The sequence below is a fragment of the Triticum aestivum genome, chromosome 4B, assembly GCF_018294505.1.
Source record: "Triticum aestivum cultivar Chinese Spring chromosome 4B, IWGSC CS RefSeq v2.1, whole genome shotgun sequence".
In the NCBI taxonomy this organism is placed as follows: domain Eukaryota; kingdom Viridiplantae; phylum Streptophyta; class Magnoliopsida; order Poales; family Poaceae; genus Triticum; species Triticum aestivum.
The window spans coordinates 194,337,213-194,359,914 of record NC_057804.1 but is presented as its reverse complement, the minus strand read 5'-3'; positions in this window follow the sequence as shown (position 1 = coordinate 194,359,914).

Here is a 22,702-nt window from a genome sequence, read left to right as displayed (position 1 = left end):
CGTTCTATCGCTATGCTGTGTTACCTATCTTTTGCTCATCAAGCCTCCCAAAGTTCCATGTCAGCCTCTAACCTTTTCACCCTTCCTAGCAAACCATTGCTTGGCTATGTTACTGCTTTGCTCAGCCCCTCTTATAGCGTTGTTAGTTGCAGGTGAAGTTGAAGATTGCTCCATGATGGACAGGATTATGTTGGGATATCACAATATCTCTTATTTAATTAATGCATATATATACTTGGTAAAGGGTGGAAGACACGGCCTTATGCCTGGTGTTTTGTTCCACTCTTGCCGCCCTAGTTTCCATCATACTGGTGTTATGTTCCCGGATTTTGCGTTCCTAACGCGGTTGGGTGATTTATGGGACCCCCTTGATAGTTCGCTTTGAATAAAACTCCTCCAGCAAGGCCCAACATTGGTTTTACCATTTGCCTCACCACCACCTATATTTCCCTTGGGAGTAATTAACCCAAGGGTCATATTTATTTTAGCCCCCCCCCGGGTCAGTGCTTGTATAAGTGTTGGTCCGAACCGGGCAGACTGCGGGGCCACCTCAGGGAAACTCGAGGGCTGGTTTTACTCGTAGGCTGACCTATCTGGTGTTGCCCTGAGAACGAGATATGTGCAGGTCCTCTCGGGATTGTCGGCGCATCGGGCGGCTTTGCTGGTCTTGTTTTACCATTGTCAAAATGTCTTGTAAACCGGGATTCCGAGTCTGATCGGGTCTTCCTAGGAGAAGGTATATCCTTCATTGATCGCGAGAGCTTATCATGGGCTAAGTTGGGACACCCCTGCAGGGTAATAAACTTTCGAAAGCCGTGCCCGCGGTTATGCGGCAGATGGGAATTTGTTAATGTCCGGTTGTAGATAACTTGACACCAGATCCAAATTAAAACGCATCAACCGCATGTGTAGCCGTGATGGTCTCTTCTCGGCGGAGTCCGGGAAGTGAACACGGTTTTGGGTTATGTTTGATGTAAGTGGGAGTTCAGGATCACTTCTTGATCATTGCTAGCTTCACGACCGTTCCATTTGCTCTCTTCTCGCTCTTATTTGCGTATGTTAGCCACCATATATGCTTAGTCGCTGCTGCAGCCTCACCACTTTACCCCTTCCTTTCCCATTAAGCTTTGCTAGTCTTGATACCCATGGTAATGGGATTGCTGAGTCCTCATGGCTCACAGATTACTACAACAACAGTTGCAGGTACAGGTTATGCGATGATCATGACGCGAGAGAGATGTTTGCCTGTTCGGAGTTCTTCTTCTTCTTCTTCTTCTTCTTCGATCAGGGGATAGGTTCCAGGTCGGCAGCCTGGGCTAGCAGGGTGGATGTCGTTTGAGTTTCTGTTTGTGTTTCATCCGTAGTCGGATGTTGATATTGTGTATGATGTATTGTGATGTTGTATTCGTGTGGCATTGTATGCCTCTTGTATGTATCCCCATCTATTATGTAATGTTGATGTAATGATATCCACCTTGCAAAAGCGTTTCAATATGCGGTTCTATCCTTGGTGGGACCTTCGAGTCTCTTTAGGATAGTATCGCATATTGGGCGTGACATTGGATTACTAGTAAAGTACACATTAACATAATGTATATCCAATATACTTCTATCGACCTTGCCAGCCTTCTCATCTACTAAGTATCTAGGGTAATCCTGCTCCAGTGGCTGTTCCTTTTATTACAGAAGCACTTAGTCTCGGGTTTGGGTTCAATCTTGGGTTTCTTCACTAGAGCAGCAGCTGATTTGCCGTTTCATGAAGTATCCCTTCTTGCCCTTGCCCTTCTTGAAACTAGTGGTTTCACCAACCATCAACAATTGATGCTCCTTCTTGATTTCTACTTTCACGGTGTCAAACATCGCGAATATCTCAAGGATCATCATATCTATCCCTGATATGTTATAGTTCATCACGAAGCTCTAGCAGCTTGGTGGCAATGACTTTGGAGAAACATCACTATCTCATGTGGAGGATTAACTCCCACTCGATTCAAGTGATTGTGGTACTCAGACAATCTGAGAACAAGCTCACCGATTGAGATTTTCTCCCTTAGTCTACAGGCTAAGAAACTCGTCGGAGGTCTTATACCTCTTGACGTGGGCACGAGCCTGAAATCCCAATTTCAGCCCTCGAAACATCTCATATGTTTCGCGACGTTTCGAAATCGTCTTTGGTGCCTCAAGTCTAAACCGTTTAATTGAACTATCATGTAGTTATCAAAACGTGTATGTCAGATGTTCGCAACATCCACAGACGACGTTCGAGGTTCAGCACACTGAGCGGTGCATTAAGGACATAAGCCTTCTTTGAAGCAACGAGGACAATCCTCAGTTTACGGACCAAGTCCGCAAAATCGCTACTATCAACTTTCAACTGGATTTTCTCTAGGAACATATCTAAACAGTAGAACTAAAGCGCGAGCTTACGACATAATTTGCAAAGACCTTTTGACTATGTTCAGGATAATTAAGTTCATCTTATGAACTCCCACTCAGATAGACACCCCTCTAGTCATCTAAGTGATCACATGATCCGAGTCAACTAGGCCGTGTTCGATCATCACGTGAGACGGACTAGTCAACGTCGGTGAACATCTTCATGTTGATCGTATCTTCTATACGACTCATGCTCTACCTTTCGGTCTTCCGTGTTCCGAGGCCATGTCTGTACATGCTAGGCTTGTCAAGTCAATCTAAGTGTATTGCGTGTGTAAATCTGGCTTACACCCGTTGTATTCGAACGTTAGAATCTATCACACCCGATCATCACGTGGTGCTTCGAAACAACGAACCTTTGCAACGGTGCACAGCTAGGGGGAACACTTTTCTTGAAATTATTGTGAGGGATCATCTTATTTAAGCTACCGTCGTTCTAAGCAAATAACATGCAAAAACATGATAAACATCACATGCAATCAAAAAGTGACATGATATGGCGAATGTCATTTTGCTCCTTTTGATCTCTCTCTTCGGGGCTCCATGGTCATCATCGTCACCGGCATGGCACCATGATCTCCATCATCATGATCTCCATCATCGTGTCTCCATGAAGTTGTCTCGCCAACTATTACTTCTACTACTATGGCTAACAGTTTAGCAATAAAGTAAAGTAATTACATGGTGTTGTTCATTGACAACAGGTCATACAATAAATTAAGACAACTCCTATGGCTCAGCCGGTTGTCATACTCATCGACATGCAAGTCGTGATTCCTATTACATGAACATGATCAATCTCATACATCACATATTATTCATCACATTCTTTTGGCCATATCACATCACATAGCATACCCTGCAAAAACAAGTTAGACGTCCTCTAATTGTTGTTTGCATGTTTTACGTGGCTACTATGGGTTTCTAGCAAGAACGTTTCTTACCTACGCAAAAACCACAACGTGATATGTCAATTGCTATTTACCCTTCATAAGGACCCTTTTCATCGTATCTGATCCGACTAAAGTGGGAGAGACTGGCACCCGCTAGCCACCTTATGCAACAAGTGCATGTCAGTCGGTGGAACCTATCTCACGTAAGTGTACGTGTAAGGTCGGTCCGGGCCGCTTCATCCCACAATACCGTCGAAACAAGATTGGACAAGTAACGGTAAGCATATTGAACAAAAATCAACGCCCTAAACAACTTGTGTTCTACTCGTGCATAGAAACTACGCATAGACCTAGCTATGATACCACTGTTGGGGAACGTAGCAGAAATCAAAAAAATTCTACGCATCACCAAGATCAATCTATGGAGTAATCTAGCAACGAGGGGAAGGAGAGTGCATCTACATACCCTTGTAGATCGCTAAGCGGAAGCGTTCAAGTGAACGGGGTTGATGGAGTCGTACTCGTCGTGATCCAAATCACCGATGATCCTAGTGCCCAACGGACGGCACCTCCGCATTCAACACACATGCAGCTCGGTGACGTCTCCCATGCCTTGATCCAGCAAGGGGAGAGGGAGAGGTTGGGCAAGACTCCGTACAGCAGCAGCACGACGGTGTGGTGGTGGTGGAGGAGTGTGACAATTCTGCAGTGCTTCGCCAAGCACCGCGAGAGAGGAGGAGCACTTGGGAGAGGGGGAGGGCTGCGCCAGAACTTGGGTGCGGCTGCCCTCCCACCCCCCACATATATATAGGGGCAAGGGAGATGGGGGCCGGACCCCTCAGATCCAATCTGAGGAGGGGGCGGCGGCCAGGGGGGGAGGAGTGCCTCCCAAGTCAAGTGGAGGCCCTCCCCCTTAGGGTTTCCCCTCTCCCATGCGCATGGGCCTTGGGGGGCTGGTGCCCCTGGCCCATTAAGGCTAGGGTGCCCCCTTACAACCATGCTGCTGTACTGGAGGTGGTGGAACATTTTCCGGACCTCCGGACCCCTCCGGAATCCTCCGGAACCTTCTGGAAGCTTCCCGGTACAATACTGGAAAAAACCGAACTTTTCCCGGAACCCGAACAACAACTTTCCATATATAAATCGTTACCTCCGGACCATTCCGGAACTCCTCGTGACGTCCGGGATCTCATCCGAGACTCCGAACAACATTCGGTAACCACATACAAACTTCCTTTATAATCCTAGCGTCATCGAACCTTAACTGTGTAGACCCTACGGGTTCGGGAGACATGCAGACATGACCGAGACAACTCTCCGGCCAATAACCAACAGCGGGATCAGGATACCCATGTTGGATCCCACATGTTCCACGATGATCTCATCGGATGAACCACGATGTCGAGGATTCGATCAATCCCGTATTCAATTCCCTTTGTCTAGCGGTATAGTACTTGCCCGAGATTCGATCGTCGGTATCCCGATACCTTGTTCAATCTCGTTACCGGCAAGTCTCTTTACTCGTTCCATAACACATCATCCCGTGATCAACCCCTTGGTCACATTGTGCACATTATGATGATGTCCTACCGAGTGGGCCCAGAGATACCTCTCCGTCACACGAAGTGACAAATCCCAGTCTCGATTCGTGCCAACCCAACAGACACTTTCAGAGATACCCGTAGTGCACCTTTATAGCCACCCAGTTACGTTGTGACATTTGGTACACCCAAAGCATTCCTACGGCATCCGGGAGTTGCACAATCTCATGGTCTAAGGAAATGATACTTGACATTAGAAAAGCTTTAGCATACGAACTACACGATCTTTGTGCTAGGCTTAGGATTGGGTCTTGTCCATCACATCATTCTCCTAATGATGTGATCCCGTTATCAACAACATCCAATGTCCATGGTCAGGAAACCGTAACCATCTGTTGATCAACGAGCTAGTCAACTAGAGGCTTACTAGGGACATGGTGTTGTCTATGTACCCACACATGTATCTGAGTTTCCTATCAATACAATTATAGCATGATAATAAACGATTATCATGAACAAGGAAATATAATAATAATAATAACTAATTTATTATTGCCTCTAGGGCATATTTCCAACAGGACTTTGGTTGACTTGCTTGATGATCGGCAAGCCATAAATAATAAAATGGATTTTCAAGAGGAAGACAGACGCTGATAGTAGTGTTACTATCTACAAAGCTCGAATTGTCGCAAAAATGTTTTCGACAAATTCAAGGTGTTGACTACAATGAGATTTTCTCACTTGTATCGATGCTTAAAAGTCTGTCCGAATCATGTTAGCAATTGCCGCATTTTATGAAATTTGGCAAATGGATGTCAAACCTCCTTAATGGATTTCTTAAAGAAGAGTTGTATATAATGCAACCAGAAGGTTTTGTCGATCCTAAAGGTGCTAACAAAGTGTGCAAAGCTCCAGCGATCCATCTATGGACTAGTGCAAGCATATGTGGATGACATATTGTTGATCGGAGATAATGTAGAATTTTCTGGAAAGCATAAATGAGTATTTGAAAGGAGTTTTTCAAAGACCTTGGTGAAGCTGCTTACATATTGAGCATCAAGATCTATAGAGATAGATCAAGACGCTTGATAAGTTTTTTTCCAATGAGTACATACCTTGACAAGATTTTGAAGTAGTTCAAAATGGAACAATCAAAGAAGGAGTTCTTGCCTGTGTTGCTAGGTGTGAATTTGAGTAAGACTCAAAACCCGACCACGGCAGAAGATAGAGAGAGAATGAAAGTCATTCCCTATTCCTTTGCCATAAGTTCTTTATAAAGTATGCCATACTATGTACTAGACCTATTGTATACCCTGCCCTGAGTTTGGCAAGGGAGTACAATAGTGACCTAGGAGTAGATCACTGGACATTGGTCAAAAATTGTCCTTAGTGGAATAAGGATATGTTTCTCGGTTATGGAGGTGACAAAAAGTTCATCGTAAAGGGTTACATCGATGCAAGTTTTGACACTGATCCGGATGACTCTAAGTCTCAATCTGGATGCATATTGAAAGTGGGAGCATTAGCTAGAGTAGCTCCATGCAGAGCATTGTAGACATAGAAATTTGCAAAACCCGTTGACTAAACCTCTCTCACAAGCAAAACATGATCACACCTTGGTACTCTTTGGGTGTTAATCACATGGCGATGTGAACTAGATTATTGACTCTAGTAAACCCTTTCGGTATTGGTCACATGGCGATGTGAACTATTGGTGTTAAATCACATGGCGATGTGAACTAGATTATTGAATCTAGTGCAAGTGGGAGACTGAAGGAAATATGCCCTAGAGGCAATAATAAAGTTGTTATTTATATTTCCTTATATCATGTAAATGTTTATTATTCATGCTAGAATTGTATTAACCGGAAACTTAGTACATGTGTGAATACATAGACAAATAGAGTGTCACTAGTATGCCTCTACATTGACTAGCTCGTTAATAAAAGATGGTTAAGTTTCCTAGCCATAGACATGTGTTGTCATTTGGTGAACAGGATCACATCATTAGAGAATCATGTGATTGACTTGACCCATCCATTATCTTAGCACTATGATTGTTTAGTTTATTGCTATTGCTTTCTTCATGACTTATACATGTTCCTATGACTATGAGATTATGCAACTCCCAAATACCGGAGGAACACTTAGTGTGCTATCAAACGTCACAACACAACTGGGTTATTATAAAGATGCTCTACAAGTGTCTCCAATGGTGTTTGTTGGGTTGGCATGGATCGAGATTAGGATTGTCATTCCGTGTTACGGAGAGGTATCTCTGGGCCTTCTCGGTAATGCACATCACTATAAGCCTTGCAAGCAATGTGACTAATGAGTTAGTTATGGGATGATGCATTATAGAACGAGTAAAGAGACTTGCCAGTAACGAGATTGAACTAGGTATTGAGATACCGACGATCGAATCTCGGGCAAGTAACATACCGATGACAAAGGGAACAACGTATGTTGTTATGCGGTTTGACCGATAAAGATCTTCGTAGAATATGTAGGAACCAATATGAGCATCCAGGTTCTGCTATTGGTTATTGACCGAAAGTGAGTCTCGGTCATGTCTACATAGTTCTCGAACCCGTAGGATCCGCACGCTTAACGTTCGGTGACGATCGGTATTATGAGTTCATGTGTTTTGATGTACCGAAGGTAGTTAGGAGTCCCGGATGTGATCACGGACATGACGAGGAGTCTCAAAATGGTCGAGACATAAAGATTGATATATTGGAAGTCTATGTTTGGACACCGGAAAGGTTCCGGGTGGTTCGGGCATTTTTCTGGAGTACCGGGAGGTTAGCGGAACCCGCTGGGGAGTTAATGGGCCTTAATGGGCCAATGTGGAAGAGAGTAGGAGGAGGCCAAGGTGGGGGCGCGCCCCCCAAGCCCAATCCGAATTGGGAAGGGGGCCGGCCCCCCTTTCCTTCTCTCCCTCTCTCTCTTCCTTCTTCTCCCACTCTAACTAGGGAAGGGGGAAACCTACTCCTACTGGGAGTAGGACTCGACGTGCCATAGAGAGGGCAGGCCCTCCCCTCCTCCACTCCTTTATATACGGGGGAGGGGGCACCGCATATACAAATAAGTTGAATGTTTAGCCATGTGCGGTGCCCCCCCTCCATAGATTTCCAACTCGGTCATATCGTTGTAGTGCTTAGGCGAAGCCCTACGTCGGTAACTTCATCATCACCGTCATCACGCCATCGTGCTGACAAAACTCTCCCTCGACCTTAGCTGGATCTAGAGTTCGCGAGACGTCACCGAGCTGAGTGTGTGCAGGTCATGGAGGTGCCGTACTAATGTAGGGTAGAACCCTAGAGGCCGATCTTTCACGTTTGGAGCGGATCCCTACGAGGAGCCTGAAGAACACGAGGAGGGGAACGGGAGAAAAACACGAGAAATCAATCAACCAACAAGAACAAAGTCACACATGTGCTAGATCATTGAGGCACGAGGTAATGCAAGATCCAAATCCAACAAGAGATGATACAAAGGGTAACGGTTCTTCTCCGTGAGGAGGTCTTGATGGTCTTCTCCGGATGGAGGTCTTGAATCCAGGTGGGTCTTCTCCGAAGAGGTGTCGGTCCCTCACGAGGAGTAGATACGGATGGATGAGCTACGCTCTATCTCACAAATGAGCTAAATAAACGCTAAGTCCCGAAAGGAGGAGGAGGAGTCCTATATGTAGGCTAGGGGGCGAAGGGGTACGTGGGCTCAGCCCAACACGCTGATACGTCTCCAACGTATCTACTTTTCCAAACACTTTTGCCCTTGTTTTGGACTCTAACTTGCATGATTTGAACGAAACTAACCCGGACTGACGCTGTTTTCAGCAGAACTGCCATGATGTTGTTTTATGTGTAGAAAACAAAAGTTCTCGGAATGACCTGAAAATCCACGGAGATAAGTTTTGGAAAATAAAAAAATACTGGCGAAAGAATCAAGACCAGGGGGCCCACACCCTGCCCACGAGGGTGGGGGGCGCGCCCACCCCCTGGGCGCGCCCCCTGTCTTGTGGGCCCCCTGACGCTCCACCGACCTCAACTCCAACTCCATATATTCCATTTCGCGGATAAAAAAATCAGAGAGAAAGTTTCATCACGTTTTACGATACGGAGCCGCCGCCAAGCCCTAATCTCTCTTGGGAGGGCTGATCTGGAGTCCGTTCGGGGCTCCGGAGAGGGGGATTCGACGCCGTTTTCATCGTCAACCATCCTCCATCACCAATTTCATGATGCTCACCGCCGTGCGTGAGTAATTCCATCATAGGCTTGCTGGACGGTGATGGGTTGGATGAGACTTACCATGTAATCAAGTTAGTTTTGTTAGGGTTTGATCCCTAGTATCCACTATGTCCTGAGATTGATGTTGCTATGACTTTGCTATGCTTAATGCTTGTCACTAGGGCCCGAGTGCCATGATTTCAGATCTGGACCTATTATATTTTCATGAATATATGTGTGTTCTTGATCCTATCTTGCAAGTCTATAGTCACCTATTATGTGTTATGATCCGACAACCCCGAAGTGACAATAATCGGGATACTTGTCGGTGATGACCATAGTTTGAGGAGTTCATATATTCACTATGTGCTAATGCTTTGTTCCAGTTCTATATTAAAAGGAGGCCTTAATATCCCTTAGTTTCCACTAGGACCCCGCTGCTACGGGAGGGTAGGACAAAAGATGTCATGCAAGTTCTTTTCCATAAGCACGTATGACTATATTCGGAATACATGCCTACATTGCATTGATGAACTGGAGCTAGTTCTGTGTCACCCTATATTATAGCTATTACATGAGGAATCACATCCGACATAATTATCCATCACTTATCCAATGCCTATGAGCTTTTCACATATTGTGCTTCGCTTATTTACTTTTCCGTTGCTACTGTTACAATTACTACAGAATTATTATCTTTACTTTTGCCACTATTACCATTACTATCATACTACTTTGCTACTAAATACTTTGCTGCAGATACTAAGTTATCGAGGTGTGGTTGAATTGACAACTCAACTGCTAATACTTAAGAATATTCTTTGGCTCCCCTTGTGTCGAATCAATAAATTTGGGTTGAATACTCTACCCTCGAAAGTTGTTGCGATCCCCTACACTTGTGGGTTATCACATGCGCACGCAGGCGGGGTCCAGATGATCCGGGGGAGGAGCCGGATTATTCGGGCTCTGGCCGGATGATCCGGGTGGTGGCCCGGATGAGCTGGTGATGCAGGCGGTGGCGGTCTAGATCCGGATGTTCGGCTGGGGGTCCGGATGTCTGGGCCATGTCCGGATGATCCGGGTCGGTGTCCGGATGGTCCGGCTTTGGGGTTGAGCTTCGGGTGCCTTCGGGCGATTTAGCTGGTTCGTCCGGACCGGGGTCCGGATCGTCCGGGCCCTCGTCCGGATCGTCCGGCCAGCCTGGGACTCGACGCTTTTCCTCTCCATCTTCACGCATGTCTTCTGCCTCCAGTTCTCCTAGCTTCCTAGCTTCTCCATGGCTAACTCCTTGGTACCTGAGTATGAAAAGCATCTCTGTTTGAGGTAGTAGCCATGTCTCATGTGAATCGAAAGAGAGTTGTGAGAGGAGTGATATCACCTCGGTTTCGAGAGCTCTTGCACGTGCTCTAGTCATGGGTCCAAGTTGTGTTGTAGGAGATGTAGATGCGTCCATGGGGATGATCGTGGGATGCTCCGCATCATCTCCCCCCTGGGAAAGATCCAACCTCGGAACGAAATCTTCATCACCATGGTATGGCGAGAGGTCTTTGATGTTGAAGATGTCGCTCACATTGTACTTGTCGCTTGGTAGGTCGATCTTATAAGCATTGTTGTTGTAGCGTGCTAGCACCTTGAAGGGTCCACCGGCTCGAGGTAGAAGTTTGGACTTGCGTTCGATGGGAAGCGGTCCTTGCGAAGGTGTAGCAACACGAGATCTCCAATGTTGAATATCATGGGTTGCTTGTTGATGTTGAGCTTGGTCGCTAGTCGTTGTACTTGGCGCTCGATGGTGTGCCTTGTATCCTCATGCATCTTCTTGATGTAGCTTGCTCGTGCTCTCACATCCATGTTGGTGCGCTCTTGTAGTGGAAGAGGTAGAATGTCCAATGGGGACAACGGGTTGAAGCCGTAGACAACCTCGAAAGGGGACTTGCCGGTAGTTGAATGTCTTGCATGGTTGTAGGCGTACTCGGAGATAGGTAGACATTCCTCCCACTCCTTTATGTTCTTCTTGATCAACACGCGAAGTAGAGTGGAGAGCGTTTGGTTCGTCACCTCCGTTTGGCCATCGGTTTGAGGATGGTATGCAGACGAGAACAAGAGCTTGATTCCAAGCTTGGCGCATAGCGTCTTCCAAAAGTAACCCAGGAACTTGATGTCCCGGTCAGAGACGATTGTCTTTGGTACTCCATGAAGTCTCAAGATTTCCCTTCAAAAGAGATTGGCAACATGTGAAGCATCGTCTATCTTGTTGCATGTAATGAAACATGCCATCTTAGAAAATCGGTCCACAACAACAAACACGGAATCCTTTCCATTTTGAGTTCTAGGCAAACCAAGTACAAAATCCATGCTAATGTCTTCCCAAGGTTGATAAGGAATAGGAGGAGGCATGTAAAGACCATGGAATTGCACTTTAGACTTAGCTTTCCGACATGTAGAGCATTGGTTGGTGAAGCGTGAGACGTCGCGGAACATCTTGGGCCAAAAGTAGTTCTTGGAGAGCGTGGTGAATGTCTTGTCGCGTCCAAAGTGTCCCATGAGTCTGCCTCCATGAGCCTCTTGCAAAAGGAGCGAACGAAGAGAAGACTCGGGAATGCAAAGTTTGTTAGCTCTCATAAGATAATCATCCTTGATGTAATATTGTTCCCAAGATGTATGCGTCAAACACTTAGCATAAGGATTAGCAACGGAAGGATCATTCGCATACAAGTCTTTTATGTGCTCAAAGCCAATAACATTCAACTCAAGTTTAGTGACAAGCGCGCATATGCGGGAGAGGGCATCCGCAACTACATTTTCTTTACCTTTAATGTACTTGATGACATAGGGGAAAGATTTAATAAATTCACTCCATTTGGCACGACGTTTATTTAACTTAGTTTGGCCTTTCCAGTACTTGAGCGTTTCATGATAGGTATGGATGACAAACTCATGAGGTGTAAGATAATGTTCCCAAACATGTAGCACACGCACTAAAGCATACAATTCTTTGTCATAGATGGGATAGTTAAGTTGAGCACCGGAGAGTTTTTCACTAAAATATGCAATATCTTGTTTTGCTTGCATCAAAAGTCCTCCAATTTCGGTACCACTTGCATCACAATGAACCTCAAAAGTTTTGTCAAAGTTGGGCAAAGCGAGAATCGAAGCATGAGTAAGCAAAGACTTGAGCTCATCAAAAGCGGTAGATTGCAAAGGTCCCCAAACAAAAGGAGCATTTTTCTTAGTCAAGGCATGCAAAGGAGCGGCAATAGTGCTAAAATCTTTCACAAAGCAACGATAAAAACCCGCAAGGCCACGAAAGCTACGCACTTGTTGCAAATTTGTGGGTTGGGGCCAAGTTTTAATTGCTTCATTTTAGATTCACCAACATGGACACCCTTGGAACAAACGACGAAACCCAAGAAAACAAGCTTGTCAAAACCAAATGTGCACCTTTTCATGTTGGCATAAAGACGTTCCTTGCGAAGATTTTGCAAAACAGCCCTAACATGCCTTAGATGCTCTTTCATGGATTTGCTAAAAACAAGAATGTCATCAAAGTAAACCACAACAAACACTCCAATGTAAGGATGAAGCACAAAATGCATAAGGCGCATGAAAGTATCGGGAGCTTCCGATAAACCCATAGGCATAACCAACCACTCATACAAGCCAAATTTGGTTTTGAAAGCGGTTTTCCATTCATCACCTTCTTGTATGCGGATTTGATAATAGCCACTTTTAAGATCAATTTTTGAGAAAATGGTGGCACTGCTAAGTTCATCAAGCATATCATCTAAGCGAGGAATGGGATGCCTATAACGAACGGTAATAGCATTGATATGTCCACAATCCGAGCACATGCAAAAACTACCATCTTGTTTTGGCACAAGTATAATGGGAACGGCACAAGGGCTTAAGCTTTCACGTACATGCTCATTGTCGATTAGTTGTTGTACTTGCCGTTGGATCTCCTTAGTTTCTTCGGGCTTGAGGTCGATTTGGTGCTCAATGCCTCGTAGAGGAGGTAGACCCAGAGGTAGCTCATCGGGGAAAACATCTTGGAATTCCTGCAAAAGAGAAGATAACACTAAAGGTAGATCGTGAGAGGTGTTAGTTTTTGGTTCCCCATCCTTGCACACAAGGACAAAGTGCATAACACTCGACAGGTTCTCACACACTTCTCTAATCTCACTTTTGGTGGAAAATAGGACTAAGTTTTTCTTGTCGCTCATCGTGGAGGCACTCGGTTTTGGCTTGTGGCTCTCACTCTCTTTTGGGTGGATCACTTTCTCACTCTTCTCTCCATGATGGGTGGCTTGCTTGTCGGCTATCACTTGACTAGGAGACATAGGTTGTAGCACATATTCCTTCCCTTTCATCTTGAAGCTATAGTGATTGGTACGCCCATTGTGGATGACACCGCGGTCAAATTGCCATGGACGACCAAGTAGGAGGTGGCAAACGGACATCAGGACGACATCACACTCCAAAGTGTCCTCATATGCTCCAATTTTGAAGGAGACCTTGACCATATGCTCAACCTTTATAGTGCCGGAATCGCTTAGCCATTGTACTTTGTATGGGTGCGGGTGCTTCATCTTGACCAATTGGAGCTTGGAGCATAGTTCTTCACTTGCCAAGTTGTGACAACTACCTCCATCGATGATGACCTTGATGGACCTTCCATTGATGCCGACCTTTGTGTGGAAGATGTGGCATCGTTGGTCTTCTTCTTGTTGATGTTGAAGAGTCAAGACTTTGGAGACAACGAGAGCGGGGCTCGAATCCTCATCACAAAAGACTTGACCATCTTCATCTTTGTTCACGCGCCAGTGCATGTCCACTTGCTCAAGGGCTTCCATTTCCTCTTCACTCATGGAGTCATAGGTTCCGTCGTCGTTGAGGATCATGGTGCGCTTGTTTGTGCATTGGAAGGACTTGTGTCCTCGGCCGCCGCAAGTGAAACACTTGAAGGAGCTTGTCTTGACGGTCTCATCGGTCGGAGTTGATGATGAAGCGCGCAGCTTGAAGTTTCTTGTAGTAGGAGGAGGACGACTTGAGCTTGTTGAAGCTTTCTTGTAACTTGACTTGTTGTCGTTGCTTGTAGATGGCTTGGTTGAGGTAGAAGTTGGAGGAGTCGTTGAAGCTTGGTTGTTGGAGAAGCCATAGGTCTTGGGTGAGTACTTGGCGTACTTGAAGTCATCTTACACTTGACGTTCGGCTTTGGTAGCTTGATGCATGAGCTCAATGAGGTTGGAGTAGGGTTGGAAGTCGGCAATCTTCTTGATGGGATGATTGAGGCCATTCAAGAAGCGTTCCATTGTTTGGTCATCATCTTCCATGACATTTGCTCGAATCATGGCTATCTCCATTTCCTTGTAGTATTCCTCAACACTCTTTGTTCCTTGCTTGAGTAGTTGGGGCTTCTTTAAGAGATCGCGGTTGTAGTAGGTGGGCACAAAACATGCTCGCATGACATCTTTCATTGGAGCCCAAGTGGTGATTGGAGGTTCACCTCTTGCTTCTCAGCGCTCAAGGACTTGTTCCCACCATATGAGCACATAATCTTGGAACTCAAGTGATGCCATAGTGATCTTCTTCTCTTCCTCATAGTTGTGCAAACGAAAGATTTTGTGATGTAGACCGAACCTCATGGCGAGATCCGATCCGTTGTTGCGGCCCGATCTTTCACGACACTCCACCACCAATAGCAGCAACCTCTCGCCCGCGCACGCGATGTACACGAAATAGAGGGTTTGAACCTTGCGGCTCAACATGAGAAAACCAATCTCGACTACGGTACTCACGCGCAAAACAATTTCCTCGCAGAGAAATCGCAACATAAAGGTTTTCTAAAGCTTCCTCCAAAACATAGGGATTTTTAGACAGCTTCCCCCAAAACTCGATACGGATATTTACCCTAAAAACACATCATGTCTATTCATAAAAATATAACCTGCATACATGGCCGAAGCCTGCCTTTTTTATAGGCGACACTAACCTCTAAACAAACCGACTAAAGAAAACAAATCTAGTTGGACTCTCTCTCCTCTATCCAAACTGACTAAAGATTTTTCTAATTAACTATCCGGCCACTTTAAACGCAATGACTAAAAAATAAACTAGTGCATGTAACTAGATAATCTTCCGTGTTATCTCTTGTAGCATCGGTGGACCCCAACCAGACTCCACCAAACACATGAAATCCCATGCGTAGCAAGTCCTAGCGAAACTAATGTGGCCTTTCTCCTTCCTTGGTAAAAATAGAAATAGAAAATATTTCTTATCTTCAATCTGTACGCCACAAGTTACCTCAAATCTGATCTCCACAAAACACTTGTTGTGTTCCATTGGTTGTGGCTTACCAAAATATTTGACAGATTTGTTTCTTTGATTTTCTGGCATGGCATGCATGTGAAATCCTGGAATAATTTTCATCTAAACCTGAGCATATCTTTCTACTTGGCCCATGCACATCTCCCGCAATGCATCATCATGCATGTGTGTAACATGAGTTGGTGCAGTTTCATCGTCGTAGCTGATCTGTAAATACGTTGGAACATATACATCACCAACCGTGACTAACGGAGTTACGATACCTTGATTCTGAAATGCGGCTGGTACATTGCCATCGTCGTAGGTACTACGAGGAATATAGCTGGTTGTATCATCCTCTCCCCCTTGATACAAAACCGTCCTCGGTTTCGAGTCTTCCTCTTTACTATTACTTTTGTCTCCAGACTGAACAACGACAATGAAAATATCAGCAGCTAAATCATTCTTCTTCTTTGCCTCTGATGTAGCTTGAGCAACATCTCGCTTGTGACGATCAGCCATATACTTCTCCGATGTGTACGAATCAAGTGGTACATATTGTCCTCCACGAACAAAAGAAAATTCCTCAACTGAATGATATGTCAACTGTCTTTTGTCTGTCCATGGTTTTCCTAATAGTATTGAGCATGTATGCATGTGCATAGGAAGTACATCACACATGACCAGATCACCATATCCACATAGAACAAACCGTACTTCAACGTGATGCATGATCTTAACAAACTTGTCCTTTCACCAAAGCTCGTATGGTTTTGGATGTTCAATCAACAATAGGTTCAAAGCATCAACCATAGTCTGACTCACTAAATTCACCCCAGAATAACAATTCATCAAGGTTGCACAACTCGCCGGCCCTACACGTACACGCGTAAAGCATTGGTACCAAGGCAAGGCACGCAATGGATCCTTCTCCACCACCATCATCATTTGCGAGCTACAATCTTTTCTCATGAAAAAAGAACTTCGATAGTAACTTGAAGAAAAACAAGTTGTGCCATGAACAACCTTTGCTCTGAATACCACCTGATGTAGACCGAACCTCATGGCGAGATCCGGTCCGTTGTTGCGGCCCGATCTTTCACGACACTCCACCACCAATAGCAGCAACCTCTCGCCCGCGCACGCGATGTACACGATATAGAGGGTTTGAACCTTGCGTCTCAACATGAGAAAACCAATCTCGACGACGGTACTCACACGCAAAACAATTTCCTCGCAAAGAAATCGCAACACAGAGGTTTTCTAAAGCTTCCTCCAAAACTTAGAGATTTTTAAACAACTTCCCCCAAAACTCGATATGGGTATTTACCCTAAAGACACATCGTGTCTATTCATAAAAATATAACCTACGTACATGGCCGAAGCCTGCCCTTTTTATAGGCGACACTATCCTCTAAACAAACCGACTAAAGAAAACAAATCTAGCCAGACTCTCTCTCCTCTATCCAAACTGACTAAAGATTTTTCTAATTAACTATCCGGCCACTTTAAACACAATGACTAAAAAATAAACTAGTGCATGTAACTAGCTAATCTTCCGTGTTATCTCTTGTAGCATCGGTGGACCCCAACCAGACTCCATCAAACACATGAAATCCCATGCGTAGCAAGTCCTAGCAAAACTAATGTGGCCTTTCTCCTTCCTTGGTAAAAATAGAAATAGAAAATATTTCTTATCTTCAATCTGTACGCCACAAGTTACCTCAAATCTGATCTCACAAAACACTTGTTGTGTTCCATTGGTTGTGGCTTACCAAAATATTTGACAGATTTGTTTCTTTGATTTTCTGGCATGGCATGCATGTGAAATCCTGGAATAATTTCCATCTGAACCTGAGCATATCTTTCTACTTGGCCCATGCACATCTCCTGCAACGCATCATCATGCATGTGTGTAACATGAGTTGGTGCAGTTTCATCGTCGTAGCTGATCTGTAAATACGTTGGAACATATACATCACCAACCGTGACTAACAGAGTTACGGTACCTTGATTCTGAAATGCGGCTGGTACATTGTCATCGTCGCAGGTACTACGAGGAATATAGCTGGTTGTATCATTTTGTCGACCTTCAATGCCCATGATAGGTACTCTTCAGGATCATTGCTTCCATTGAACTTGGGCATGATGAATTTTAGCTTGCCGTAGCGTTGCTCTTCATTGTCTTGTGGTCGATGGTTATGATGATGCCCTTGACATGGAGGATAATCAACCTCATGTTGCTCTTGGCGTGGAGGATGTCCGTCGTCTTCTTGCTCATGTTGAACTTGAGGTTGTGGAGGAGCTTGCCGAGCTAGTGGAGGAGCTTGTCGAGCTTGAGGAACTTGACGTTGCACCCTTGGTTGGTAGTTCCGCTCTTGGATTTCTTCTCGAAGTGCTTCCTCTTGGTTGCGCCTATTGCGGTTGCGCTTGGCAATGGCGCGACTTGATTCTTGAAGGGCCCGTTGTGCCTCAATGGCTTGTGCTTCACGTTGTTGTTGAAGACGTTAAGCCTCGGCGTCTTGTTCCTCTTGATGTAGACGCGCTCATTATTCCTCTTAGCGATGTTGACGTTGTTGTTCTTGAGCTTGTGCAAAAGGATCTTGGTGAGGTTGAGGACGAAGGACTTGCTCATCGACTTGCTCTTGTGGATGATTGTCGTGTAAAGGTTTGCGAGATGCATGATGGTCTTGACGTGCGGCTCATCGAATAGTGTTTGATGTCCGTGTACTTGAGCCGAAGAATGTGTCATCGGAGTGTCGACTTGAGCGGCTCCGTCTTGAGTATGAAGAAGTTGAAGGAGGACGGTTCACCAAGAAGGCGCGGATCTCGTCCATTCTTGCATCGTTCTCTTGCTTGTGAGCATCGAGCTTGTTGTCGAAGTAGTCCCTTGTACATTACTCAGAGAGTCGCAAGTCGGTGGCGAGGTTCTCGATGCGGCCGGTCATCGCTTGTTGCTCTTGATGCAATGCTCGTTGTGCACCAAAGAGGTGGCTCTTGGTGACGAATGATGACATGTCGTCGTCTTGCTCGATGAAGAGTGGGTTGGTAGAAGAACTTTGCCTATCCATCGTTCCAAGCAAAATGTGAGTGGGAGAAGGAGAAGAACTTATACCAAATGTACCTTGACCGATGTTGGAGATGAATCAAGATCACTCAAATGCGGACAATGAAATAGCATAATTGGTACCAATTCTTGTCGGTTATCACACCTACACAAGTAAAAGCTTATGGTGGAGCTTGGTTAGGAAGGTGGCACAAAATTTGATGCAATTGTTAGTTTGACTCAAAGATGTTGAAAAAGATTCGCAAATTTTCAAATGCAACAAGTAGACCAAGCAAGAAGTGGTACACGGAAACACACACGCAAATAGAAAAATGGGATTGTGCAAACCAAAAATGAGCCAAAATGTGGAGTCCACAAAAATGCTCTTGTTGCACAATACTTGAGAGACGCTAGCACGATTGCACAATAGGCTGATACGGAGCTTGTGCACAACCTGCTAGGCAAAAATGCAACGACCTCTATCCCAAGTATGCTATATGTATGGTATTTCGGTGATATGATCCGAGATGATCGGATATGACAATCTTAATGTGGTATGATGCTATGGTTCTTGCTTATAAGCTCTTTGCTTATATTTCTCTTTTTGCTTAAAAGCTTGGTTGGCTCTTTCACTTTTGAGCTCTTTTCTCATGCAAAACTTCACGAACCAAGATAGCAATTGCGTATGCGATGACAACTTTGTGACACAAAAGATGATGCCAAGATATGCACCACTATAGTATGGTATGTACGCTATGGAGTATGATCACTAATGTGCACAAGTCACGTTGCCAGCAATACTCAATGGCTAGTCTCGATGGGTAAGCAACGCAAAAGTAAGGCCATGGTCGTTATTATTGCAATGGCAAGGCATAGACAAAGATGTCGTCGAGGTTACCGTCCATAGCGATGATGAGTAGTCGACGAAGATGAGCGGTGGTGATGTTGATGTCGCGCCGTACCTAAATAGCCGAAACCCAATAGGACACGGGAAACCAAAACTCAAATTCTCGAACCCAAAGTTGAATGGTGGTACGGAGGGGTATGTCGTGGGGGTTGGCGGGTGAAGGTGGTGGTGGTCGAAGTTGGAGGTGTGCGGAGGCGTAGGTGGAGGTGGAGAAAAACTGCAGAAAATGCAGTTTCGGCAGACAAAGCCGGATGATCCGGGTCAGGAGCCGGATGATCCGGGCGAGTCCGGATGATCCGGGTCAGGGTCCGGATGATCCGGGCAGGTCAACTGCGCATGGGATGGCTCGGGATGAACTCAAAAAATGGGGAGAAATTCGAAGATTTCGTGGATTTTGGATGGATTTCGAGGATGAGATGGTGGGAAAAGGCAAGATCCACGAGTTACACAACGAATCCACGGATCAAAATCAATAAAACATCATCAAAACCAACAAATCACAAAAAAAATTGGGGCTATTTTTGGTGGGGATTTTCGGATTTAGGACGAAATCAACAAAATCAAGCTAGAAAACGTGGGGTAGGGGCTCAAAAAACGTGAGCAACGTGGCTCATGATACCAAGATGATGTAATGTAGAACCCTAGAGGCCGATCTTTCATGTTTGGAGCGGATCCCTACGAGGAGCACGAAGAACACGAGGAGGGGAACGAGAGAAAAACACGAGAAATCACTCAACCAACAAGGACAAATTCACACATGTGCTAGATCATCGAGGCACGAGGTAATACAAGATCCAAATCCAACAAGAGACGATACAAAGGGTAACAGTTCTTCTCCGTGAGAAGGTCTTGATGGTCTTCTCCAGATGGAGGTCTTGAATCCAGATGGATCTTCTCCGAAGAGGTGTCGGGCCCTCATGAGGAGTAGACCCGGATGGATGAGTGAGGCTCTATCTCACAAATGAGCTAAATCAATGCTAAGTCTCGAAAGGAGGAGGAGGAGTCCTATATATAGGCTAGGGGGGCGAAGGGGTACATGGGCTCAGCCCAACACGTGCACGCAGGCAGGGTCCGGATGATCCGGGAGAGGAGCCGGATGATCCGGGCTCTGGCCGAATGATCAGGGTGGTGGCCCGGATGAGCTGGTGACATAGGTGGTGGTGGTGTAGGTCCGGATGTCCGGCTGGGGGTCCGGATGTCCGGGTGATGTCCGGATGATCCGGGTTGGCGTCCGGATGGCCCGGCTTCGGGATTGAGATTCAGGTGTCTTCGGGCGATTTAGCTAGATCGTTCGGACCGGGGTCTGGATCGTCCAGGCTCTGTTCGGATCGTCCGGGCCCTCGTCCGGATCGTCCGGCCAGCCTGGGACTCGGCGCTTTTCCTCTCCATCTTTACGCATGTCTTCCGCTTCTGGTTCTCCTTGCTTCCTAGCTTCTCCATGGCTAACTCCTTGGTACCTGAGTATGCAAAGCGTCTCCGTTTGAGGTAGTAGCCATGTCTCGTGTGAATCGAAAGAGAGTTGTGAGAGGAGTGATGTCACCTCAGTTTCGAGAGCTCTTGCACATGCTCTGGTCATAGGTCCTAGTGGTGTTGTAGGAGATGTAGATGCTTCCATGGGGATGATCGTGGGATGCTCTGCATCATGTACCTTCGGTGCTAGGATCGGTCGGATCGTGAAGACGTACGACTACATCAACCGCGTCGTCATAACGCTTCCGCTTTCGGTCTACGAGGGTACGTAGACAACACTCTCCCCTCTCGTTGCTATGCATCACCTAGATAGATCTTGCGTGATCGTAGGATTTTTTTTGAAATTACTGGGTTTCCCAACACATGTTCAAACATGGAACAACCTGCAAGGCACCTGCAACTAGCAACGCTATAAGAGGGGCTGAGCAAAAGCGGTAACATAGCAAAAAATGGTTTGCTAGGAAGGAAGGTTAGAGGCTTGACATGGCAATATGGGAGGCATGATATGACAAGTGGTAGGTAGCGCGACATAGCGATAGAACGAACAACTAGCAAGCAAAGATATAAGTGATATCGAGGGTAATGGTCATCTTTCCTGCAAAAGTTCTCAGAGTTGTCGAAAGCTTGCTCCTCATTAGCATACTCAACAGGTTCCTCGTTCATGAACTTGTCTCCCGGCTCTACCCAAAGCAAGAACACAAGCAATGGAACAACAATCAATCACGCTGCAATGCACAAGCAACATGATGCAAGCCATGGCATGGAATGCAAGATATGATGTGCAATGCCTATGGGTACTTCGGAAGGGAAAAGATGATCAAGGCATCAACTTGGTAAACCAAGCATGCCACTAGAAATATGAGGTGATTTCGGTCAAAATCAATATAAGGATCACGGAAACAGATGCACGGTTTGCAAATGACAAGCAAAACAAGAATGATGCAAATCTGCGCTTAACACCATCGTAGCACTTAAGATGCAACAAGAAACTATGCCACAACACTCCAACAAGACAACAAATCACATGGCACTAAAGTATAGGTGAGGCTCTACAAATCATCAACAATGAGCTCCTGCTAGAACTCACTAGACCAAGCTTAAATAGCATGGCAAAAATGAAAATGATAACAGATTCACAGACTTGGTGAAAAGACTAACATGTCAAAAACAACATCAGATAGCAATGTTTAGAGCTAGCAAACAACATGCTACAGGAATATATCATGGCAAAAAAGGGCATGAAATGCTATTACTAAAGGCATAGAACAAAACTCCCTTACTAAACTTTTACCAAAGATGCATGGATAAGATGGTAGCATCAATGCAAACATGGCAAATGATATGATCAGTTTCAGGCGGAAGAAAAATAGAGCATGGCAGAAACAGATTCATGGTAGCAACTTTGCAAGCTCATTCCACTCACCACAAAGCATTTCATCGCATTACAAGGTAACAAACAGTAAGTAGACATATTCATGAACTAAGAATGGCAAGAGCAAGTTCATAGGGTGCATGTATCACTAGCAACACACATGGCAAAGTTGAACTTCATGTTAACAATCTGCCAGGAACAATATTTTAGCAAAAGTAGAGCATGGAAATGACATGTTACACTAATCCATAATTACCAACAGAGGCATGAGTGGATAGAGAAATACCACTTATTCAAAACACTCTTACTGAGCTACCTCAAAATGTGCATCGATCTACTGGTAGCAACAAGACAACATAGCATCATAATGTAACAGGAAAAGACCGTAAAATTACTGTCTGAAATCAACAACATCACATAGCCTACTTTGCATGCTTGTGCTAGTCACCACAGAGCTCACAAAAATATAAGGCTTGCACCACTGTAAAAATGGCAAGGAGATGCT